This window comes from Aplysia californica, unplaced genomic scaffold (genome assembly GCF_000002075.1).
Source record: "Aplysia californica isolate F4 #8 unplaced genomic scaffold, AplCal3.0 scaffold00008, whole genome shotgun sequence".
NCBI lineage: Eukaryota > Metazoa > Mollusca > Gastropoda > Aplysiida > Aplysiidae > Aplysia > Aplysia californica.
Genome location: NW_004797278.1, coordinates 2247425 through 2252703, shown reverse-complemented (window position 1 = coordinate 2252703; position 5279 = coordinate 2247425).

Genomic DNA, 5279 nt, shown 5'->3' with positions numbered 1-5279 from the left:
GGGGAAGAGAGAGAGAGGCGGAGAGCGAGAGACAGAGGTGTGAGTGTTTGTGTGTGTGCGTGGGGGGTACTAAGGTAAAAAAGAAATTAATCCAGACATGCGCAGATCAGTATGAACATGTTCACTAAAATTAAATGAGCTTCTTTATAACGCTCTTGCAAGTATTTGAAAGGCACAACTTGCTCTTGCTTTTGTATCTGATATTCATTTAGGTTCAGCTATAGAATCTAGAGTGGCAATTTGTCATCAATGATCTTTATTTCATACTTGTAAAAAAAAAATTTTCTGACTCCCACTTCACAATTGCTTGTTGTCTCAGGATTGACAGGCGAATTTAATCTAATATATACTCAACAATGACTCAAGACTTTCGACACACTATCTGGCAGTGTGGATAACTTACCCGGAAAGAAGATACATAGTCCAAAGTCTGCGTGGAACTTGGTCGCCTTTTCTTGCGCGTGGCATGACGCTTTTTACTCCTAAGAACTGGCATGACTCAAAGATCTTCGAGGTTCTGCTTTTTTCTTTCAGACCAAGTGCATCCTATTTTGATTCGCGTTTTACCTGCAAATAGATATTCGTGCAATTTGATAAGAGGGGCAAACATTAGGAAACAGCAAATTATTGGAGTAAAATTCCCACGACTTCTCTGAATGATATTTTCGTTAGCACGTCATTCTTGCAAGTTGTCATTTGTTATCCTCGTTATCCTGAGCGTTAACACGTCATTCTTGCAAGTTGTCATTTGTTATCCTCGTTATCCTGAGATGTTCTAACAGTCTGTTTACGTGATTATATAGATGTTTGTAAAATACGGATTTGGGTACCACCCCCCCCCCCACACCAAAAAGAAAAAAACCCGAAGAAAGATCGTATTGCTTATCTCATTGCCTACATAAAAAATAGAGACGGACGTGCACGCACATAATATTATCATGAGATGAATCACCAAAGATTCGGTTACCCCGATATCGATTTTGTAATTTCAATTATATCTTGGATTAAGAGTCGAAATTTTTTCGATTTTTAGCTCAGAAGCTGCATCTATAAAAACAGGGGTGCTGGAAAAGGTTGAAAAGAGTGGGGCAAGGAGGGGCGGGGGATAAACTTAAAGACCACTTGGAATATCTTTTTTTTCTTTACTGTTATGTAAAAGCCTATGTTACTCGTGCTTTACGTACACAAGGAAAATAAAATATAGACCAAATTGTCCTATTACATTGAAATAAATTAACAGAAACATAACAAAACAAAGCAAAAACAATAAGCATAGTACATGATGGAGCAAATTAGTTGAACAACTTTGGCATTCAAAATGTCTTTGCAGGCATAAACTTAAACCAAGATGATGCACCTTCTTTTCAGTTACTAAGAAAGAAGAGGAATGGGATATGCTATATATGAATTTCTAATTTTATGTGGGAACTCTTTTTGATCTAAGATTCCCTTTACTTCAGTTCCTTCGGCTCGAGTTTTGCGTCTTTGCAAACAAAAGCGAAACAAATAAATTTGTTAAACATTTATTATTAGTATTATAAAGGAAGAGATGTTTGTTTACCTTATTTAAACTCACGTGGCTATCTGGTCGGAATAGGTAAGCTTCGTATATTATTTACGTGGGGTCACACTGGAGGTGCTGGCATCACATAAACGAAACAGAGTGGTGAAAACAATCAACGTCCACGGGAGCTGGCGACGTCACAGAACCATTGTCCATGCGTTAGAGCTGCGTAAGCAGGATTTTTGGTGTCTTCAGTTGCAAGCCTAATCCTTTCGGACATGTGACGGTGCTGGTGGGGGAGAACACGGAAGACAATCCCAAATCCCAGCTAGACTTAATGGCTCTCCTTAGGTTAACCCCTGATACAGGTTACACACAACTAATTAATTGAAGGTGCTTTGGTAGTAGCTCAGGTGGGATGATATCTGTAACATAGAATGTATATCACTATAATATGTGAACATATATAGAGAATAACTAGTTTTCTTTCGATTCTGTTCAATTTTAACACTCAACCAGATACAGAAAAGTTTATAAGGTATGAAGTATGCTATGGAGCAATTGTTCCCCCGATAGGACACTGGGATGAAATAAAATGTTCAAGAAAAGAGCAAGAAAATAATTAAGATCACTTGGTTTCGGTCCCCAAACTTGCTCACATTGACCCAGTTCGAGGAGGACAACGACAAAACCCCGAAGCAAATAGTTACAAAGGGCTTATACATATCGTTCTATCAGTTTGATTTCCTTAGGTGTAGGCCTACTAAGAATAACAAACTATAAGACTAAAAGTCTGGAAACTTCGCTGGGGAGACTTTTTCAAATGAACTTCAAATATCAATGGCCTCGCAAGATTTCTGTGTTTATGTATCATATTAGCTGCTTAGTTATATATGAGGAAATAGTGTAAGGTACATAACCGTCGAATCCAACTGGAGAGGAAGTCCTCTGCAGAAACAACAAAAAAGTGTAGCCTATTCTGGAACTAAGTCTCAATAAGTATAATATAATTTTTGTTGTTGTTTTTTTTTTACAAAGAGTATTTCTCAGCTCATTCTATTATACAGGCTCACCGTTTTGAAACAGGATGTACCCTACAGTGTTTTATCACTTTCGGTAACTTTGAGTTTTAAAAATTTGCAGAATGTTGTGATACATAGGCTAGTTGAGTCGCCAAAACGTGACATAGCGTAAAGGTTGAAAAACAACACATAGGCCTAACAATTGTAAGAAGCAAAAGACACATTGCAAAGACAATAGATATTTATGGTGTTTGCTATTCACATGAAGTCTTTCTACATTACTAATTTAAATAAGTTTATGTTCACTTCTAGAGCCTTTCTAATCGTTTGTAGTCCGTTGTTATGCCAAGTTGTAATCCCATACAGTCCAAATTTGTCTTGATTAAAAGAGTCGAAGTATCTGAACTACTATAATAATGGTATAACTTTCGTCGATGAGAGTGTAAAACATAATTCAGTATCATATTTACATATCATAGCTATCTAAATCCCCGAACAGCAGTCACTATCTCCACTCTAAGTAGTCTAACTTCATTCACCCCATCCACACATTAATTCTTAAAATAGAATTAAAGAATGTCTAAAATAAAAACAAACTGAAACATTTTTTAAAAAAGTTAAGATAAGTACATAATAATGTAGACGTGTGTATTGTTACTTCAATTGCCTCATTTAATTGCAAGATGGTCTCGTTAGTTTTGAAAGATTTCGAAAACGTTTCAAATACACGTATTTAAAAATGAGCCGTACATCTAGATAAGATACATCGTTTAAAATAGATAACTATTTCCGCAAATATGTTGGCTATCTAGTAAATCCCAGGTATTCCGCTCAAACAGTGGACATTTTGCATATTATTCAAATAACCCACAGCTGGAAGTCACCAACACATCTTCATTTTTCGTTTTCTGCAAGCCGAGAAAAAGAAACACCAAGCTAATAATACAACGCAAATGCACATCCACTTGAATCTTTGATATCCATATTTAATTTTTTGACAAACACCTTGTAAACCGAAAAGAGGGGTTATGGCCAGCCCTTAAAATTAAATATAAGTTGCGTTTTCTAATGGTTCGGTAAGCTGATTTTCATTGGATGTTTTTGTTTGTTTGTTTTGTGGGTTGTTACTTTCTTTTAAAAATTTTTTTTTTAGTCCTTTCTGTTTCTCCCGCTGCTTATTACAAATGAGCGACACACTAGGCTATGTGGTCGAATCCAAGTGAGGTCCGGGCATTGCTCGCACTTTCTGACATGTATATCCTCTTAGCCCGGTGTCCCGTTGGGGAATAAAGTGCCCCGTTGTCTGCACTGCTCTATTGTATTTAACTAGGGCTTCAAACTCCCAACAGTTACAACGAAAACGACAGCAACGACAACGCCGACTACTACTACTACTACTACTACTACTACTACTACTACTACTACTACTACTACTACTACTACTACTACTACTACTACTACTACTACTACTGATGATGATGATGATGATGATGATGATGATGATGATGATGATGATGATGATGATGATGATACAATCACTGTATGATGACGACGACGACGACGACAACGACAACGACATTAAAATCCTAAGCAAGAAAAAAGTTATCAGTATCAGTAGAGTAATCCGTGGAGGGTGAAGCGCACTCTAAGTAAAGGCCACACTGCCACAAACGAACTGATGCATGAAACGAGTAATCCACACACCACAAAAACAGTAGCACTGTGAACACAGTAAGGACTGAGCACGTGCTGGAGAAGAAGTCTGTCATTTTTGTAAACGCAGCAATGTATTTCGCCAAGAGCTAAACGGTTTGCTCTGCAAAGTCCCCAGTATGGTAACAAGTGCACCTGACACAACGTTTTCGGCGAAATATTGTTTATTCTCGGTTGATATGATAAATGTTAGCCTGTAATGTCTCCCACAGCACGTCTCCTCTTCCTCACGCTCCGTCTTCTTCTACTCCTCTTCTTTTATTTGCCTCCAGGCTGTCTCCTCACGTCTGGCCACCTACCTTGTTTCATTGTAAAACAATGTTCTTTTCTGTGAGGTTTGCTTTCGTTTTGTTTTGTTTTTTTCCGCAGTTTTTTTTTATATATTACATCTAATCTTGTATTTAATCTGCCTACCTATTTTTTACAGTACAGTCAGTTGAACGTGGGGAAACGATTACCACCCCCCCCCCCCCAAAAAAAAAAAAACACCCAAAAAACAATCCCCAAACAAGCGAAACAAAACAACACAACAACCCAACCTTCTTTCGTTTGCAGCTTGAGGGGTATGGTGCGACTTTTTTCTCTTTTAATTAGGGGCGGGGGAGTAGGGCCTTGAGCTAGTACGTCAGTACGTGAGTGTCATACTACACAGTAGCTTCCCAACACCTTCTTATTTGACAGCGAGGGAGGCACTGACCTCACACATTGTGTAATGAGAATTCCTGTCTTCTATCCCTATCCCTCTCTGTCTCACACTTTTCTCCTACGCTTACCTCGCTTCAAACCAGTTGCCTGTCTGTCTGTCCGTCTGTCTGTCTGTCTGCCTGCCTGTTTGTCTGTTTGTCTGTCTGTCTGTCTGTCTGTCTGTCTGTCTGTCTGTCTGCCTGTCTGCCTGTCTGCCTGCCTGTTTGTCTGTCTGTCTAGCAACTGTATTCCTTTTTTTCTTTTTTCTCTCTTTATCAATCTCTCTCTCTCTCTCTCTCTCTCTTTTGCAAACAAAAGCAAACCAAATAAATTTGTTAAACATTTATTATTAGTAT